Source organism: Myotis brandtii, unplaced genomic scaffold, assembly GCF_000412655.1.
Source record: "Myotis brandtii unplaced genomic scaffold, ASM41265v1 scaffold10, whole genome shotgun sequence".
Classification (NCBI taxonomy): Eukaryota; Metazoa; Chordata; class Mammalia; order Chiroptera; family Vespertilionidae; genus Myotis; species Myotis brandtii.
Genome location: NW_005353325.1, coordinates 1,053,825 through 1,073,141, shown reverse-complemented (window position 1 = coordinate 1,073,141; position 19,317 = coordinate 1,053,825). Strand labels below are relative to the sequence as shown.

At 39.3% G+C, this 19,317-nt stretch overlaps 1 long non-coding RNA gene across 1 annotated transcript in view; it reads right to left on the bottom strand.

Moving 5' to 3' along the window:
• The window catches only part of LOC102249259, a 131,228-nt gene that overhangs the window by 61,933 nt on the left and 49,978 nt on the right, over positions 1-19,317 (bottom strand). Inside the window, exon 2 of the long non-coding RNA XR_312983.2 lies at positions 2,145-2,253. This is a non-coding gene — a long non-coding RNA (uncharacterized LOC102249259). The remainder of the gene's footprint in view (positions 1-2,144; positions 2,254-19,317) is intronic.

Genomic DNA, 19,317 nt, shown 5'->3' with positions numbered 1-19,317 from the left:
GGGTGCCTGGCCAGCCTGGATGAGGGGATGATGGCTGTTTGCAGCTGGTCACACCCCCTTCAGGGTGGGGGTCCCCACTGGGGTGTCTGGCCAGTCTGGGTGAGGGGCTGAGGGCCGTTTTCAGGCTGGTGGGCGACTGAAGCTTCCAACCTGTCCTTTTTTTCTTTTATTCTGGGATTTATTTACCTTCTATGGCTGTCACTGGAGCTGAAAGCTGGCTTTAGCTCTGAGGCCAGCTCCAGCTTGAGGCCTCAGCTGCTGAAAGCAGGTATCTGGTTTGTTTGGGTTCTATAATTGTAACACTGTTTCGGTCCTGCTCGCTCCAGCTCTGACGGCTGAAAGCAGGTATCTGGGTTTGTTTTTTTTTTTTGCTTCTATAATTGCAACAATGTTTCTTAAACTGCAGTTCAGAGCCCAGAAGTGGAAGGCGGGGAATCTTGGCTTCCTCCATCATGGAGCAAGCAAGCCTCCTGTTCGCTTCACTGCCTGGCTGCAGGCCGCCATCTTGGTTGGCAGTTCATTTGCATTTCGCCCTGATTAGCCAATGGGAAGGGTAGAAAGTTACGGCTAATTACCATGTTTCTCTTTTATTAGATAGGACTAGAAACCCAGTGCCTGAGATTATCCGCCCGCTCCCCACTGCGCTCACAGCCCCACCCACCCACGTGAGCCTTGCCACGTTCACAGCCTCGCCCACCCATGCCGGTCTTTGGTCGTTATGGCGTTGGGGCCACAGGCCTTTTATAATATAGATAGACATAATAAAGGACAGAATAAAACTAAGGAATGTAATAAGAGATAACAAAGCTCTGGTAAATATGAACTTTATGCACACTCCAAGTTAGAGTAAAAAAAAGAGGGAGAAAATTCAAATTCACAATCCATCTGCCTTTCACTACAGTTTTCTGTAAGTTCTATTGAATAGTATGGTGACAATGGTTAACATTCGGCTTTTGTACTATTAACAGTTCTTACCATCTATGTCACTAGATTTTGAGGAGAGATATTTTTCTATGCTATATAAATGACAGAAAGAATTGTTGGTGGTATTCTACAGGGGTAATAAATGGCCCATTGTCTAAAATATCTCTCTCACCAACACAATCAAAACTAAATGCTTCCACAGTAGTCATTATGTTTAGCCTCATAGAAATGCATAAAGAAGACAAAGAACTTAAAGGCACACTTGCTTACTTTACAGCTTTAACTAGGCCTGACCTTTATAATCACACTACAAAAGGCAGCGTATTAAGTGGAAACTACACTGACACTCTCTTAGGACCAAACTGGAATTACAACTAAAATATAGAAAAACCATCCTGAATAACGTTCTGGAGAATTGAGAAGGCTCAGGAAGTTTAAAGCTGGTGTACAGTAAGCATAGAAATGAATATTCTCAAGGGAAGGGAACATAGGGGAAGTGTGAGACAAATAAAGATTTTTTTTACAAACCAAGAGTGAATGGGATGAGGGATGCAGGTACAGAGATTGTTAGCTTTAGGTGAGATAGGTGTTTCCACTTTATTTGATTCTCTGGGCTGATGTGAAAATAATAACTGTAGACAACATGGATTGAGTCCTTACTATGTGTAAAGCATTGTACTGAGCACATGACATATATGATATCATTAAATCCTCCATTTAACCTGATTGATTAAATAGTGCTATTATTATCCCCATTTATAGGGAAAAAAAACACACCTTATAAACAGTGAAAGGGAAAATGAATTAACATAGGTCTCTGGTAAGTGTTAGAATTAAGGGTTGAACTCATGAGTTTGGATTTAGAACAAGTACCCCAAACTGCTACATTTAGGATGAAAATTAATGTTGAATTTAAAACAAGGAAAAGTAGGTGTGGCCATAATAACAAGCATCTTGAGGGAACGAGTATTATTTTTAATAAAATGTCACTAAAGAAGTATGTCTTGTTTTAGTACCAACTATTTCAAATACTGCATTTTATAAAGTAAGCACTTTTAAAAATCCAGTGAGTAATTTAGCATAACTTCATAATTTATATTATTTCATTTGATTTTTAAAGCAAACTATATAAAATATAGAAAGTGATATTGGCTTTTTTTTTTTAACATAGGAGAAAAATTAAGGAGGATAGAGGGAGAAGTTAACTTTGTCAAAGTTACCTGTTAGATGTGACAGAGCTGGAGCTCAAAGATAGGCCTGTCCTTTAACCCCAAACTCAGTGTTCTTTCCACCTTGCTCGCTGGTCTTCTACCAAGTGCTCCATTCTTTCTGAAAATAACAGAATATGCACATTCATAGCATTTGATAAAGTCTTCTGATTTTCTCTAATTAGTCCTGAAGGAAGCATAATATTGGAGTCAGAGAATTCAACCCTCCAAGAAATACACCTCCACACTGGACCAACTGCCTGACTTCCCCATTCCCTGCACATGTCCACTTACCTTATTGAACTCAGAAATACTGGTTATATGTTCATAGAGAATGCTTCAGACTTGTTTCTCTATAACTTTTGAGAACCAGTTCCCCGAGGCAGTAAAGAAGCCCTTGTATAGATCTTTCATCGTTCCATCCAAAATATAAAGTATTATTGGGGAGGGGCAGGAGTGGGCGATAAGGAGTCAATGGGAAAAAAGAGGGATCATATGTAATACTTTCAACAATAAAGATTTTTTTTAAATAAAGTAACTCTGAAATTGAGCATCACTGGGGCTGGAAAGACATAATTTATCTCATGCTCCCATGAGTCACATATTTTAACAAAGCGCAACTTGTAATCTTTTGTCTAAATGTAGTAAAATCTTTTCTTCAGTATTATTCTTGTTCTTGCTTAGGTTATTAGCAATGAATTCAGTTACAATTAAAAATAACATTTTAGCTCCCATTCTTCAAGTAGGCACTTTGCAAATTATTTTTGTTTACTTCAGTCAAGCACTGTGTGTTTGGATTTTGCTCCAAACAAAATAAATTATTTATTAGGTACAAAATACAGAAAAATGAAATTTATTGTCTTTGTTCTTAGTTGCTTTCTTTTCCCTAAAATTAATGAAATAATTTAACATTATAAACTACCATACTTCATTTGGGGAAAGCAGTCCTAAAGAGTTTGTTTAATTAGGACTTGATTCTTGGCCAACAATATAGAAAAGTGAACATCCATACGCAGGTGTGACTTGGTGTCTTGTCCAAAGGTTTGTTATGCTGACAGTGCAATTCTCCAGACTCGTTCACTTCCCAGGAGCTGGCCTATGAAACTCTAGCAGCATTCTATTTAAACAGCTGATTGGAGCCCCAAACTATCCATGCCCTCATAGCATAACACCCAAGATAATAAAATAACCTAGGTAGAGTGGAATTTGAGAAAAGCTTATAAAATCTGAAATTATCTCCGTGTATCTAGAGCCAGCTGTGAGGAGAAAACAAGGTGTGTGTGTGTGTTAGTAACTTGAGTGTGTGCAGGAAGATGAGCCATTTCACTACTGCAAGGCAAGAGATATTCCTATCCCCAAATAGCTCCTTTCACTTAAGCAGCAAAGTCATACCAACTGAAAGGCCTCTTCTAGATTCATTTGGCTTAGCATGTCAGTTTTTTTAAATACAAATATCCTGGAGCAATGAAGGGGTTAATATTGTAGTTGGAAAAGTATTTCATTCAAATTGCTTCTTTTGTAACACTGAATAAAAGTAAACCACGCAGAGAACAGTTAAAGACCAGACATCTGAGGATCTTAGAAGTCAAGCAGCCTTGGTATTGGACGTGTTAGGCAACCACCCCACTTATGCAGGAGTGAAAAATACTGCTTAAGGAAAGTAGTCAGTAAGAGGTGTGGGATAGGGATTAGAACACTACAGAATAATAGCGAAGCATAATCTCAGACCCATGAGTCAGTGGAATTTCCCTGCTTGGCTACCAACTTACTACATAATCTTGGAAAATTCACTTTATGTCCTTATTTTCAGTTTTATCACTTCTCAAATGAGAGTTTTAATTGAACAATATATATATATATTTTGTTAATCCTCACTGGAGGATATTTTTCCATGCATTTTTAGAGAGAGAGGAAGAGATGGAAGGAGAGAGAGAGAGAGAGAGAGAGAGAGAGAGAGAGAGAGAAAACATCGATGTGAGAGAGACACATCCATTGGTTGCCTCCTGTATGTGTCCTGACCAGGGCAGGGCTTGAACCTGCAACCCAGGTATATGCCCTTGATTGGGAATCAAACCTGCAACCCTTTTGTGCTTGGGCCAATGCTCTAACCACTGAGAAGGTTTGTACATATACAGTAATTTTTAATTGAGATGGAATTGACAAATAACATTATATTAGTTTTAGATGTATAACAAGATTTGACATTATGTCTATGTTGCAAAATGATTATCACAATAGGTCTAGTTAACATCCACCACCACACATAATTACAATATGTTTTTTCTTATGATGAGAACTTTACAGATTTGAGCAACTTCCATATATGCAATACAATATTATAGTCACCATGCTGGCCACAATGAGACATTATCTCATACCTGTTAGAAAGTCTATTAGATATTTTTAAAAAGACAAGAAATAACAAGTGTTGGCAAGGATGTGGAGAAAGATTAGATTGTTTAGGTTCCTTCTAGCCCAGATTGAAAAGTGAAGCAATCATCAGAGTCGAATCAGAGAAACACTTAAAATTAGAACATACCTCAGCAATCACTTCACCTCCTGTCCAATTCAGGAGTTCTTCTCTAACATCACTGATGAAATAACCTGCAGCTGAAGACTAACCCTGAGAAGAAGTGCTCCATCATATCAGCAGCTTCTTCTAAGAAACAGGTGGGAGAGCTCTCTGGTTGACATGCAGTTGGAACTCTGGAGTCCTACCCATCATCTCAGTGGGGCTCCCTGCTCATTAGCTGAGTGACCTTGGGAAGGTTAACCTCTGCAGCCACAATTTTTATCATTTGTTTAAAAATATAACATCATTACTATTATTAGTATTATGATTATTGACAGAGACTCTCCCCTGACCAAGCTTTAGTTAGGCGTCTTTTAGACGTCTTCTCAACTAGGTCTCCTTGTCTGTCGTTGACAAGCCCAGCTTGAGCAAGAATCCTAAGTCAGTTTAGCAATTATCACCACCCTTGATATCTGATCACCCCTGGATAGCTGATCAGATTCCTCATTCCCACCCTTGATATCTAATCACTATGGCCTGCCTTCAGTAAGCATGCCGCTAAATCAGGTTAGTTAGTAAGAATCCCCAAATTTTGATGTCTCCTCCTACTAATTTTCCATTCATTGATCCCCTTACTCTGTTCACGGGCTATCAATCCCCCGCCATCTTTGTTGTATTTGGAGTTAAGCCCAACCTCTCTCCTCTATTACAATTCTTGAATAAAGTCTCCCTTACCATTTTTATGTGTCAGAATAAGTTTTAACGTTTTCTCTAACTATTAGAAAGTTGTCCTTCATCTTGAGCAGACAACCTACCTGTTATCACTTCCTCCCTCTGGCCCTAGCACTTTTCCCTTTTTGGAGACATGAATAACATTTCTATTTCTTCTTTCACATGAAAATCTTTCAAATGCATGAAGAAAAAGATCACACATATCAAATCTTCTTTATTTCAGGTTAAATATGTCCATTTTCTTCAGAGTTCCAGCTCATTACCATTTTGGTCCCTCTTCTCTGAACATGTTTGAATATGTCACAGTGGCAGTTACAATACTTCAAAAGTGATCATATGATCCTTGAGCACAGTGACACCATTATCTTTCTTGGTCTAGGCCCTACCGTTCTATGAAGTTGACCTAAGATGCAGCCCACAGGTGCATTAATTTTTGGCAGCTGCACCACACTTTGGCACACAGATACTGAGATGAATCTGAGTTTTCTCTAACCTTGAATTTTTGCTCTTCATTTTTTGAAACTAAGTGCAGGATTTAATAATAGAATGGGACTGTTCAGGATAGGCTTCCAGTAAAAGGCATTTACAGTCATCTCATCAAATGATGATGGACATGCATCTTGTGAACTGAGGCTTGAAAGACAGGATGGGCACTCCAGTGAAGAAGAGTGACTGTTTTCTAATGGTGGGACTGAAGAAAGACATGAGGATAGGAATTAGCATGTGGCATGTGAGAGAGGAGGAAGCAAAGCAGTGTGTAATGATATATCACAGAGTAGCTGAGGTATTACTTGGTTTGGGAAGTGTTCCTTGCCAGCTTCCCTTCAATAATAGGGGATTTGTCTCCAAAGCACCTTAGACCACAATTATACAAGTTTCCAAACTGTATTGCTTTGACATGTATTATACTACTTATTTTTCTGGAACATGAAAACAATCTGTTGAGAAAATATTGAAAGTGTAGAAAAGCACATTTGATTTGAATTATATATAGACTAGAGGCCTGGTGCACAAAATTCGTGCATGGGTAGGTTCCCTAGGCCTGGCCGGTGATCAGGGCCAAGCCTCCCCGCCTCCTCCTTTCCTTACTCCCTCAGCACCCTGCCGCCTGCCACTGATGGCTCATCATGTTCCGTGCTGCCCCCTGGTGGTCAGCACACAACATAGTGAGCGATCGAACTCTCAGTCTCCTGGTCGAACTCCCAAGGAGTCAATTTGCATATTAGCCTTTTATTATACAGGATATGTATTTCTGTAACAGAATTACATATATATACACACACAAATATATTTGTTACGATATAGATATAGTTATAGATGTTGATATATAATAAGAAATTTCCCTTCTTCCCTACTGATCCCACTTCCCAGAGACAATCATTGCAATTCACTTGTCTAGGTCCATTCTTCTTTTAGGCTGTACTTCCTTGATTATGTAAAGTAGGCTATGCTCAAGGTTGTTAAATCCTTGATAAAAGATGAGGTCTGTGTGAAGATAAACTCCTCTATGTATTAACTCCTATCCGGTAACATTTCAATACACAGTCAGTTTTACATATTATATAGAAATAATACATGGGAGTGTGAGAGAGAATTCCACCCCATAGCACAATTACTAGATAAGTGAGAAGAATATATTTTTGTCTGGAAAAAACTTGGCAGAAGCTAAGCAATATTGATGCCATAAAGACTTTTAAAAATTATTATAGGAAATAAGCTTAAGTTGCACCCTGATGGAGGAACTTCACCCAAAGACACAGTATTGTCAGCCTTTTGTGCCTCTCAGCAGCAAGCAACAGCAATAAAAATGAACATTGGATTTAACAAAAGCAACAAACATTGTCACATAGGGTAGACAGAACAAAAGTAACCAGGAAAACAAGCTTTGGAAATGATAAAAGCTCGGTATCTTGGCAACCTTTTGTGTTGTGTTATTTTTAAAAAATTGATAATATTGTGCTCTATTTCTAATGTATTCAGCCATTTGCTGAGTGATAGCAACACTATAAATACAGAAACTATGTGTCATCATGACATTATAAGTACTTTTTAAATACAGAAATGCTTATTTTATTGTTCACTTCTTTATTTGTGCTGTGATGGGAAAAAAGATTTTCTTAAAGTGGTATTTAACTTGATTGGCTCAACTATGTTGCCTAACTGACAAGTCACTATTTTGTCCAATCTTTTTTTTTTTAATTTGGAGAAATATTTCTTAAAGTTTCTATTACAGAAAGAGCAGAGAAAATATGACTTCAGCCAGAAATTTCTTAAAAAACCAACAACTCTCCCTGGGATTTAATTTATTAGGTGCAAAGGCATAAGTAAGCAGGGTCATTAAAACACAAACAAATACTTCAGTTCCAAAAATATTAAATGCCATTTTTTTGTGTGTCAGGCACTGTTCTGAGTGTTATGTATACACAGATGCATATGAAAAAGTCTGATCTTCGTAGAGTTCATAGGTCAGTAGTGAATAATAATCTCTTATAATGTTCATGATTTATATCTTTTGGAGATCTTTTCTGTCTACCATGATGTGAATAGTTTAAAGATTATTTTTGTAGGATTCATAACTAGCTGTCCTCTCAGACCCTGTTCAGAAGGAGCGCCAACTGTTGTTCGATTCATACATTTCGGTTCCTCCTCCTCCTCCAGGGCTATGAATTGTGGATGTGCAAAGCAGCTCAAAGGCCAATCAAAAACCTTCCTCTCTATTCCCCAAGTGCAGTTTATGGGTGGAGTCCATCTAAAACCATCCCTCCAATTTGTGAAACTCAGACCAGGCATGTTCACATTAAGTCCATCTAAAATCAGCTCTCAAATTACTGAAACTCAGACTAGGTGTTTTCACATGAGGCTGTGACAAATACATAGTGCCATAAGATATTTTGATATAGATTCTTATCCTACTGTAATCACCATCACACATATCATACTCTAATCTGATGCAAATAAATGTATGTGAACTCAATTGGTTAATATTTTGTTGAGGATTTTGGCATCTATGTTCATCAGGGATGCTGGCTTGTAATTCTCTTTCTTTGTAGTGTTTTTAACTGGTTTTGGAATTAGGATAATGCTGGCCTCCTAAAAAGAGGTCAGAAGTGTTTGTTCCTCTGGGATTTTTTGGAATAGTTTGAGGAGGATAGTTGTTAGTTTTTCTTTTGGGGGTTTGGTAAAACTCCCAGTGAAGCCATCCAGACCAAGATTTTTGTTTGCTGGAGTTTTTTGATTACTGCTTCAATTTCATCAGTTGTTATTGGCCTATTCAGGTTTTCTGATTCTTCCTGATTCAGTTTTGGAAGATCGTATTTTTCTAGGAATTTTTCCATTTCCTTCAACATTGTCCAGTTTGTTGGCATATAGTTGTTCATAGTGTTTTGTTACAATCCTTTGTATTTCTGTGGTGTCAGTGGTTACTTCACCTCTTATGTTTCTGATTTTATTTATGTGGGTCCTCTCTATTTGTTTCTTGGTGAGTCTGGCTAAAGGTTCATCAATCTTGTTTATCTTTTCAAAGAACCATCTCTGGTTTCATTGATCTTTTGTATTGTTTTTTTTAGCCTCTATGTCATTTATTTCTGCTCCAATCTTTCTTATTTCCTTCCTCTTATTTACCCTGGGCTTTTCTTTTTGTTGTCTTTCTAATTCTTTAAGTTTTAGGGTTATATAGTTTATTAAACATTTTCCTTGTTTTTTGAGGTAGGCCTGTCATGCTATGAACTTCCCTCTCAGGACTGCTTTTGCTGTGTCCCATAGATTTAGGGTTGTTTGTGTTCATTTTCACTTGTTTCCAGGAAGTTTTTTATTTCTTTCTTGATCTCATTGTTAACCCATTCAGAAACTGTAGGCAGACCTAACCAGTTTAGCTCAGTGGTTAGAGTGTTGTCCAGAGACTGAAAGGTCCTGGGTTTGTTTCCAGTCAAGAGCACATGCCTGGGTTTCAGGCTTGGTCCCCTGTGGGGAACATGCAGGAAGCAGGTGATCAATGATTCGCTCTTATAATTGCTGTTTCTATCTCTCTCTCCCTCTCCCTTCCTCTCTAAAATCAATAAAAAAATCTATATGTATATATAAAAGAAACCATAGGCAACAAAATCTCAGACATCTCTCATAGCAATATGTTTGCCAATACATCTCCTTGGGCAAGGGAAACAAAGGAGAAAATAACCAAATGGGACTAGATCAAAATAAAACGCTTCTGCACAGCAAAAGAAGCCATCAACAAAATGCAAAGGGAGCCCACTGTATGGGAGAATATATCTGCCAATGATACATCTGATAAGGGGTTAATATAAAAATATATAAAGAACTCATTCAATTTCAAAAAGGAAGACAAACAATCCAATTTAAAAAAGTGGGTAAAGATCCAGCTAGTGTGGCTCAGTGGTTGAGTGTCGACCTATGAACCAGAAGGTCACAGTTCAATTCATGGTCAGGGCACAGGCCTGGGTTGCAGGCTCAATCCCCAGTGGGGGGTCATGCAGGAGGCAGCCAATCAATGATTTTTCTCTCATCATTGGTGTTTTTATCTCTCTCTCCCTCTCCATTCCTCTCTGAAATAAATTACAAATATATATATTTTTTAAATGGGCAAAGGACCTAAATAGATACTTCTCCAACGTGAACGTACAGATGACTAAGAGACGAAAAAAAAAAATGCTCAAGGTCACTAATCACCAGAGAAATGCAAATAAAAATTACAAAGAGGTATCACCTCACACCTGTCAGAATGGCTACCATCAACAAATCAACAAATGACAAGTGCTAGCCAGGATGTGGAGAAAAGTGAATTCCAGTACACTGCTGTTGGGAATGCAGACTGGTGCAGCCACTATGGAAAACAGTATGGAGTTTCCTCAAAAAATTAAAAATAGAACTGCCATTTGATCCAGTGATCCTACTTCTAGAAATATGTCCTAAGAAACCTGAAATACCAATTAGAAAGAATACATGCATCTCTATCTTCTAGGAATATGTCCTAAGAAACCTGAAACACCAATTAGAAAGAATACATGCATCTCTACGCTCATAGCAATGCACTTTATAACAGCTAAGATCTGGAAACAGCCCTATTGCCCATTAGTAGATGAGTGGATAAGAAAGCTGTGGTACATTTATACCATCGAATACTACCCAGTAGTAAAAAAAAGATCTCTTACCCATTGAGACAGCATGGAGGGAAGCTGGAGAGTATTATACTAAATGAAATACAGTTAGAGAAGAAAGACAAGTTTCACATGATCTCATTTATATGTGGAATCTCATGAGCAAACTAAACTGATGAACAAAAGAGATCCAGAGACATAGAAGCATGGAACAAACTGATGAATCTGGGGGGTGGGTGAGGAGAGATTAATTGAGGAAGTTATACGCATATATGCATAGTCCATGGAAACAGACAATAGTGTGGTGAAGACCTGGGGTTGGGGCCGGGCATGGGCTACAAGTGGTCATTGAAAAAAAAAAAAAAAGAAAGGTGACATATATAATACTTTCAAGAATAAAGATTAAACTAAATAAATATGACCACTACATAGAAAAACAATGTATGTGGTGCTCATTAATTTCTTTTTTCCATGTGATTTTTTATATAATTTATTTCACCAGTTAGTTCTATTTCACTATGGTAAGCACAGCAAATATTTGCTAAATCCATGAATAAATGAATGACTGACTGACTGAATAAATAAATAAATAAATAGTATTAGACTTTTCTGCTATCCATTCAAGAGTATGTCTCGTCTTTTTTTGCTCTTTGCTATCTATATATATATTTAAGTCTAAGCGACCAGCCAACTGGCTGACCAGCCGACCAGCCCATAGCTTGACTCGTACTGACCACCAGGGGGCAGACGTTCAATGCAGGAATGGAGACCACAGCATGGAAAGATGGAACAGACTGATGAATCTCAAAGGGAAAGGGCGAGTTGGGAGGAGGGTGGGCAGGAAGAGATTAACCAAAGATCTTATATGCATACTAGAGGCTCTGTGCATGGATTTGCGCACTAGTGGGGTCCCTTGGCCTGGCCTGTGGGGATTGGGCCGAAACCGGCTCTCTGACATCCCCCGATGGGTCCTGGATTGCGAGAGGGCGCAGGCCAGGCTGAGGGACCCCACTGGTGCACGAATCTGTGCCCCGGGCCTCTAGTTCTTATAATAATGCGCCATAAACACTGCAGTTGCAACTGGGACCTATCCCTTCTCCTTCCCCCTCCATAGCCCAGTGGCTTCAAATGCCTTCTGGTACGTTGCTTTGTCTCCTCTTCTTACATTTCTCATGCTCAGGAGGTGCTTTTTGCATTTTTGTTTTTGTAAATTATTGCATATTGCAAGGATTTCTAGTAGCTATATAGAAACATTTCTAAACTTCGCAAGTTATTTGTTTTATTATTATTGTTTTTTTGCAATCTTCACCTGAGGATATGTTTATTGATGAGAGAGAGAGAGAGAGAGAGAAACAACGACTGGTTGCCCCTGATACTGGCCCTGACTGGGGTTCGAACTCAAAATTTAGGTGTATGCCCTGATGGAGAATCAAACCTAGACCTTTCAGTGTACAGGACGAAGCTCCAACCAACTGAGCCACACAGGCCAGGGCTTGCTTTACTATTAATGTTGTCTTTTCCCCCCTTTCTGAGTCTATAGATTTTAAAATTCTACCTGTACTAAAATCTACCCAAATATTTCAGCACCTATGTGTCAAGTACTTTACACGTATTACCTCTTTAACTCTCACTATAACTTTGGGATACAGATTACACTTCCGTTTTCTTCTTTTCGCAAATGAAGAGAAAACAGAAGCTCCTACTGGATAAGTAACTGGCCCAGCCTTACAGCTGAGGGTGGTAAAGTCTGGTGTCAAAGGGACTGTGAGAGCCAGAGCTGCTGCTTTCCCACCGTGCTTTGTGGTCATCTCTCCCAGTTTGTGCCACTTTTTGCCTTATGCGTTTGAAGACAAAAACATAGACTGATAAGGTACATTGACAGTGATCATTTCATCCTCTCTGGAGAAATACAAAGCCCGTTGTTAAGGTTTCTTGCCCATGCTGTTCTATGAGGACTGGAAAGTGACTCATTAATGAAGGAGCTGCGTGCAGTTGGTGGGAGCTGTAAAGTGCAAATACGAATTGGCACTTGCAATGCTTAATTATATGTGCCGTATCCTGCTTCCTAATAATTGTCAGAGCCTCTATGTTTATGCTCATCTTCCTTTTTTCCTATTTTCATTGCACCAATGTAGTTTTGCATCTTCTTCCTCTCAAAATAATTCCAGCGTTGTCAGTGGCCCGTTCTGCCCTTCAGTATCTTCACTATTATCAGATCTCCCTTTGTCTTGTTTTTTCAGCACTGTGACTGTTGTTTCAGCTTCCCTGGAGAACCCTTTACAGATTTTAAATATTCTCATCTTCAGTTGGTCTGTTGTTATCAAAACGATATTATCTGCATCAGCTACCTAAGCTTATTAACCTACAATAGCATCTCTCTTTTTTTAACCATTTTCATTCTTCTCTCTGATTTGTTATTTTTTTCTTTTGAGGGGATTTGCAGGGCACACATGAAAATAAAGAATTACGTGGGTAGACTTGCCTCACTCTCCTTATCGAAATCATGTATTTCCTCCACCACCCATCGAGCACTAAAATGTGGGTCTTTGACATTGAATATCCTCACTTATTTCAGCTCTCTTATCTGGCAAACACTATTTTGCATCCAGATTTAAATAAATAATTGTAGTTATTCATCAAAGTCATATTTTTGAATAAGCGAATTAGCGATTCCCTCCCCCCCCTCACCCTGAAATTCACAATCAGCTATTTTTGGATCTCTGGCATCTCGCTTGCCCCGCATGTCATGTCTTCCGCTGCGCTTGCCAACCTTTCAGCGAGATGTCAACGTCTTGTGATCAGTGTTCAGTAATGTTAGTGACCTCTAGTTTCTAATGTTCTTTCTCTCCCCCTTATAATTATTATTAGTAAATTACCTTGTCCCAGCCTTTCACCTTGTAGTCACACACCTTTAATCCAAAGGCTTTTTAGAATTTTTTTAAAGAGCTGAAAGACTCAGCAGAAAACCATCAAATATCATGCCCAAGAGAAACATTATTTTCTACCTTCATCACTCCATGCTCACTGTAGAATAATTTTTACATAATTTTTATTGATTGGTTCCTCGGTATGGCACACATTCCTTCTGTTTTGTGTGGCATAATTTTCTTTCTTAAAGAACATTTCTTTGATTTCTAATTTCCCTTTCTGTGTCATCATAGTGTCTATTTTTAATATCACAAATCTGGTCCTAACTTTCTCTTCTGTGCATATTTTATGTCTTATATTTTATTTTTGTTTGACATTTTCTTAACACTTTTTTGCCTTGATGAAATGGACAAATTCTCTCACCTGTACTTTGGTTTTTACTATTTCCCTGGGATTTCCTTCCCATTGTTTTTCTACTCTTGCTCTCTCCACTGAATGTCTCTGCAGCCTTAAGGAATATTGACTTTCTTCTTGAAAGCCTTTTCTGTACTCACTTGCTTTTAAAATCATTCTTCACATCACTTTCAAACTCCCATCCCAACATCCAATTATTCCACTTTATGAATCAGGCTTCAGTTGAGATGAGCCCTTTCCTGTTCTCATTCACTAAATTGGATACCTCTCTTATGTGTTCTCATAATGCCTTACGGCATTATGATAACTATCTGGTTATTACAACTCTCTGATTCCCTGCACCGGTCTGGCAGTTTTTTTGAGAGCACATGGTCATCTCAGAGGCATCTTTACATGGTGGTGATTGGAGTCAACCAGCCGTGACATGTACTCGCTTATGGACTGGGGAGAGCCACCCACTGCTCTGTGCCTCATTTCTTCATCTACATGTCGGATCTATTATGACACTCGCCTTATAATTTTTTGTTTGTGGGAATCAAATTCTTAGAACAATTTCCAGCATAACTCACAGTAAATACTCTATAAAATTTGTCCTAAAGTCTACTCTACTACAATTAATAATAAAAATAATAATTAGTATTAGTCCCAGACACATTCCCAGAGAGCAAGCATAATTCATGCCATAGAATGGTAAGCAATGTCTGTTGAATAAATGAACTAATTAAAAAAATGGTTGATGCTGACAATAATGCAGTTACATAAACAACCTAACAACACAAGCCAGGGTATATAAACTGGGATATATAAGAATGGGGCCCTGGTCGGGTGGCTCAGTTAGTTGGAGCGGTGTCATCTGTCTTCTCTCTGGTTTGACTCCCGGTCAGGGCACATATGTAGGTTGTGTGTTCAATCCCCAGTTGGGCCAGGTATGGGAGGCAACCTATCAATGTCTCTCTCTCTCTTTCTCTCTCTCTCTCTCTCTCTCTCTCTCTCTCTCTCTCTCTCTTTATCACTCTCCAAAATCAATAAACATATCCTAGGGTGAAGATTTAAAAAATATAGGAACTTCCCAGAGGCTGATTGCTCTCTGATTTCCCTTCTGACTGGCAAATACATCTAGAAAGGAGCAGACCTTCCAGTTAAAACTTCACCTAAAATAGCTGGGCATTGGTAATTAGCATGCACTTTAGAAATATCCTTTGTTATCTCAAGAAACTTCTTTTCTGGCCTCTTCCCAAATTATTCTTCTGCCAAATATTCTCAGCTTATGAGAATTTTCTGCTTTTCACATGGCGTTATAAGAAAAGGGAACTTGTTCCATATTTTACAAGCTAAATTCCCTCTTAACACACAAATCCTCTCAATTCTGTCCCATCTCCCTTTTTTTACTGAATTTGTTACATACAGAGTGCTAGCATGGGCATGCAAATAAACACCCCACAGCCCTGCGCTCATGCAGATTGCTTCTAGCTATTGCTTGTGTAGATCTGTGTTGTGCTGCTATTATTTCCTTTCTCTGTTGTTGCCATTATTGTTTTCTCTCATCTTCATGGACAGGCAGCCCAAATCCTCTCAATTGTTTGTATAAAACGCAGGGTGTTTGCACATTCCTCGTTCTTTTTCATTTAAAGTAAATATACATTCGCATGTCTAAACACACATGAAATTTTTCCCAGGGATGACTCTATATCCAAATCTTAATTGTCCACAATCCATTTTTGCATTTGACAGTCACTGATTTGATGTCTATTGACAACTCAGAGTGTGGTATAAGGAAGGCATAGGCAGTAGGCCTTTTAAGACAGTGTAGAGTCTTTTTGTAAAGTTAATTTTATAGTGTTTTGCATAATAATATTTCGGGTAAAAACATGAACATTTATTTAGCTTTTCCTATGGGCCAGCATTGTTCTGAGCATTTCACATACATTAACTCATTTAGTTTTCATAAAAATGCCTCTAAGTACTGTTTGTATATCCACTTAGATATGGGGAAACTGAGTATCAGAAATCCCAACAATTCCTTGTTATTAAACATACATTAGTTGAAAAAAAGATTTAAAAATAAAAATGAAAAATAAGGCAATTATGAATCCAGTGAGGTAACAACATTTCATTTTTAATATAGTCGTTATGCAAGTTCCAAGGTGGGAATGAGTGTTATAATATGTGGTGATCCGAAATGAGTTTTCAACTGTGATTAGTTTGGGCATTGAAGTGTAGATAAGGTTTGAAATGGACATAAGGAAAAAAAAAGAATAAAATATTAAATTAAAAGTGTGAATTTTGACACTGCCCACATATTTTACACTTATATATAATGTAAGCCTCAAATTATTCTTACAACGTAGTTCCTATTATTGTGTCCATTTTATAAAAGAGAAAATTGAGGGTCAGAGAGGGTCAATATGCTGCTCAAGGTCACAGGCAGATGAGTGGTGGAGGAAGATTCAAGCTCTATTCAACCACTGCAAACAACTCCCCTTGCTAAGGAAGAATATTTCAATTTGTTGAGGACTATAGGTCAGAGAGGAATGCCCCTCCCTCCCGCTGAAATAAAGCAAAATAGAAGGGAGAAATACCATATTCAAATAGCCAAGAAAGTTAAAAAGTCACAGACACCAAACCTATAGCAGTAACCTGTACAATTTCCAATATTGTTGTCAGATATCATAAAATAATAAAACTGAACTTTGAAACGTATTTATAGAAGAATCATCTGGATGTTTTTAGCTGGCATTTTTAGATCCTTTGGTAGGTAACCTTTGGTAGAGTTCTACAGCTGACAGTCACAGGAAGAACGGAGAAAGGATTCCAGAGGGCCAGCAACCAGCTGGTTACCTTCATAACGGCCCCAACTGAGAGTACTTTCTCCTGAAGTAGAACTTCAGTGATGAGCAAGTTGGGAATTGAATACCTGGCAGCAGTACCAAAGTACCTTCTCTCTGTCTTTATTGCATATCACTGAGCTTAAAGTTCTTGAAATAGTCTATCTGGGCTGCAGGGTATAAATACCCAAAAACCTTAAAATTCTGAGACCCTTCTTGTTTTCTAGCTCTTATAAAAATAAACCTCATTTTTATATCTGCAGAAAATAATTTTCAAGTGGATTAAATTAAAGTGGTTGGTTATAGACAGTAACTGGATTCAAGGGTATATTAATTTCCTGTGGCTGCTGTAAGAAATTACCACAAACTTCACAGGGTTATTATCTTACAGTTCTGGAGGTTAGAAGTGTGAAATGGGCTTTACTGGGAGAAAATTCTGCCAGCAGAGCTGTGTTCCTTCTGGAGGGTCTATAGGAGAATCTGTTCCTTGCTATTCCACGTCTAAAGGCTGCATTCTTTATCTAGTGGCCTCACCACTCTGCCCTCTGTGTCATCATCACTTGTCTTCCTCTGACTTTGAACCTTCTGCCTCCCTCTTGTGAGGACTCTTATGATACAGTGGGCACACCTGCATAATCCAGGGTAATTTCCCCATCTCAGGATCCTTAACTTAGTCACATCGGCAAAGTCTCTTTTGCCATGGAAGATAACATATTCACGAACTTGTGGGTTAAGATGTGGGCCTCCTTTGGGAGGCCATCATTCTGCCCACCACAACTTATAAAAATAAAACTATGAAAGAAGAAAATACTAGCATACATAAATCTATTTTAGAATGGAAAAGAATGTTATAAGCGTGGTAGTGAATGAGGAAATCATAAAAAAGAGTCTGACAGACTTAAACCAACTTTAAGAAATCCTCATAAATGGGAAAAGCATACCACATCATGTAAAATAGCAGGCAAATGAAAATGTAGAGTAATAAGTGCAGCAAATAAGGCAAAATGTAAGTAAATAATATTATTGATTAAAAAGTATTGATCACTAAGAAATAGATAAATGCCTCAATAGAAGAAGGAGCAAAGGACCTAAACATACTATTAATTTAAAAATGGAAATTCAAGAGATTAATAGAAAATGTGAAAAAATTCAACCCTACTAGTTAAGAAATACAAAATACAGAAATACTGGTACAGAATTTATCAGGTGACCGGGAAATACACAAGGAGTACTCAGAGATTCAGGAAAAACCCTTTATTTAAAGCAGCACTGCTGGCTCAGGGGATCCAAAGCCTGAACCCTTTATACAATGAGATCATCCCTTATATATTCCTAAATGTCTTTGTTTCCTATGTGTTTCCTAACTACTGGGCTTTTGTGGCGGGCTTTCACAGTCCCTCCTGAGTCAGTTAGAATGGGGAAGTTAGATTGCATCTAAATGCCTGGCCTGGGTGGCACCAGCAACCCTCCCTCTGGCCAAGCTGCCAGATTCCCGGCCCATGGCCCCTGCAAACTGGGAGCACCCAGGAGTACAGACTATCGCCTAAAGAAGGGGCAGTGACTTAAGTATATAGGCTGACAAGAATGTACACTAGGACACTGGTCACTGGCACAGATTAGGATTGCTAGCCTCCCCCCCCCCCAGGTTGCCCCCTATATTCCTCCTCAATACCACTTTCCATATAAAATCAAGCAAGATTTAGAAAAAAATATATTGATTAATGATAATAAAGTGCTTGTGGAAGATATATGGCCAAGAAGAGTTTCAAATGTTCCAATCTGTATAATGAGTAATATTGGAATATATACCAATGATCCTTAACATATTCAGCACTTTGTCTCAATGACTAGAGGCTCGATGCATGAAATTTGTGCACGGGGGGAGGAGGAGGTCCCTCAGCCCGGCCTGTGCCCTCTCTCAATCCAGGACCCCTCACTCTTAAACCACCTGCCTGCTTGCTCCTTACCGCTTGGCTTGCTTCTCCTTAGCGCTGCCATAGTGAGCCTCTCCCACCACTGCCGCTGTGCTCACCTGCTGTGAGCCCAGCTTCTGGCTGAGCAGCGCTCCAGCAGTGGGAGCAGACACACCACCAGGGGCAGCTCCTGCATTGAGTGTCTGCCTCCCTGGTGGTCAGTGCATGTCATAGCGACCACTCGTTCTGGTCATTCCACGGAAACGGTCTTTGGGCTTTTATTATATAGCCTAGAGGCCTGGTGCACAAAAATTTGTGCACTCGGGGGGTTCCCTCACCCCGGCCTATGCCCTCTTGCAGTCTGGGACCCCTCGGAGGATGTCCACCTGCTGGCTTAGGCCCGCTCCCCAGGGGATTGGGCCCAAGCTGCCAGTCAGACATCCCTCTGGCAGCCCGGCAGTCCTCGGGAGATGTCCACTTGCCAGCGGAGAGCAGGCCTAACCTGAAGTCGGACATCCTTAGTGCTGCTGAGGAAGTGGGAGAGGCTCCCACCACCATCGCTGTACTGGCAGACGTCAGCCTGGCTTGTGGCTGAGCAGAGCTCCCCCTGTGGGAGTGCACTGACCACCAGGGGGCAGCTCCTACATTGAGCGTCTGCCCCCTGGTGGTCAGTGTGTGTCATAGTGACCAGTCATTCCCAGTCATTCTGCTGTTAGGGTCAGTTTGCATATTACCCTTTTATTATATAGGATAGAGGCCTGGTGCACGGGTGGGGGCCGGCTGGTTTGCCCTGAAGGGTGTCCTGGACCA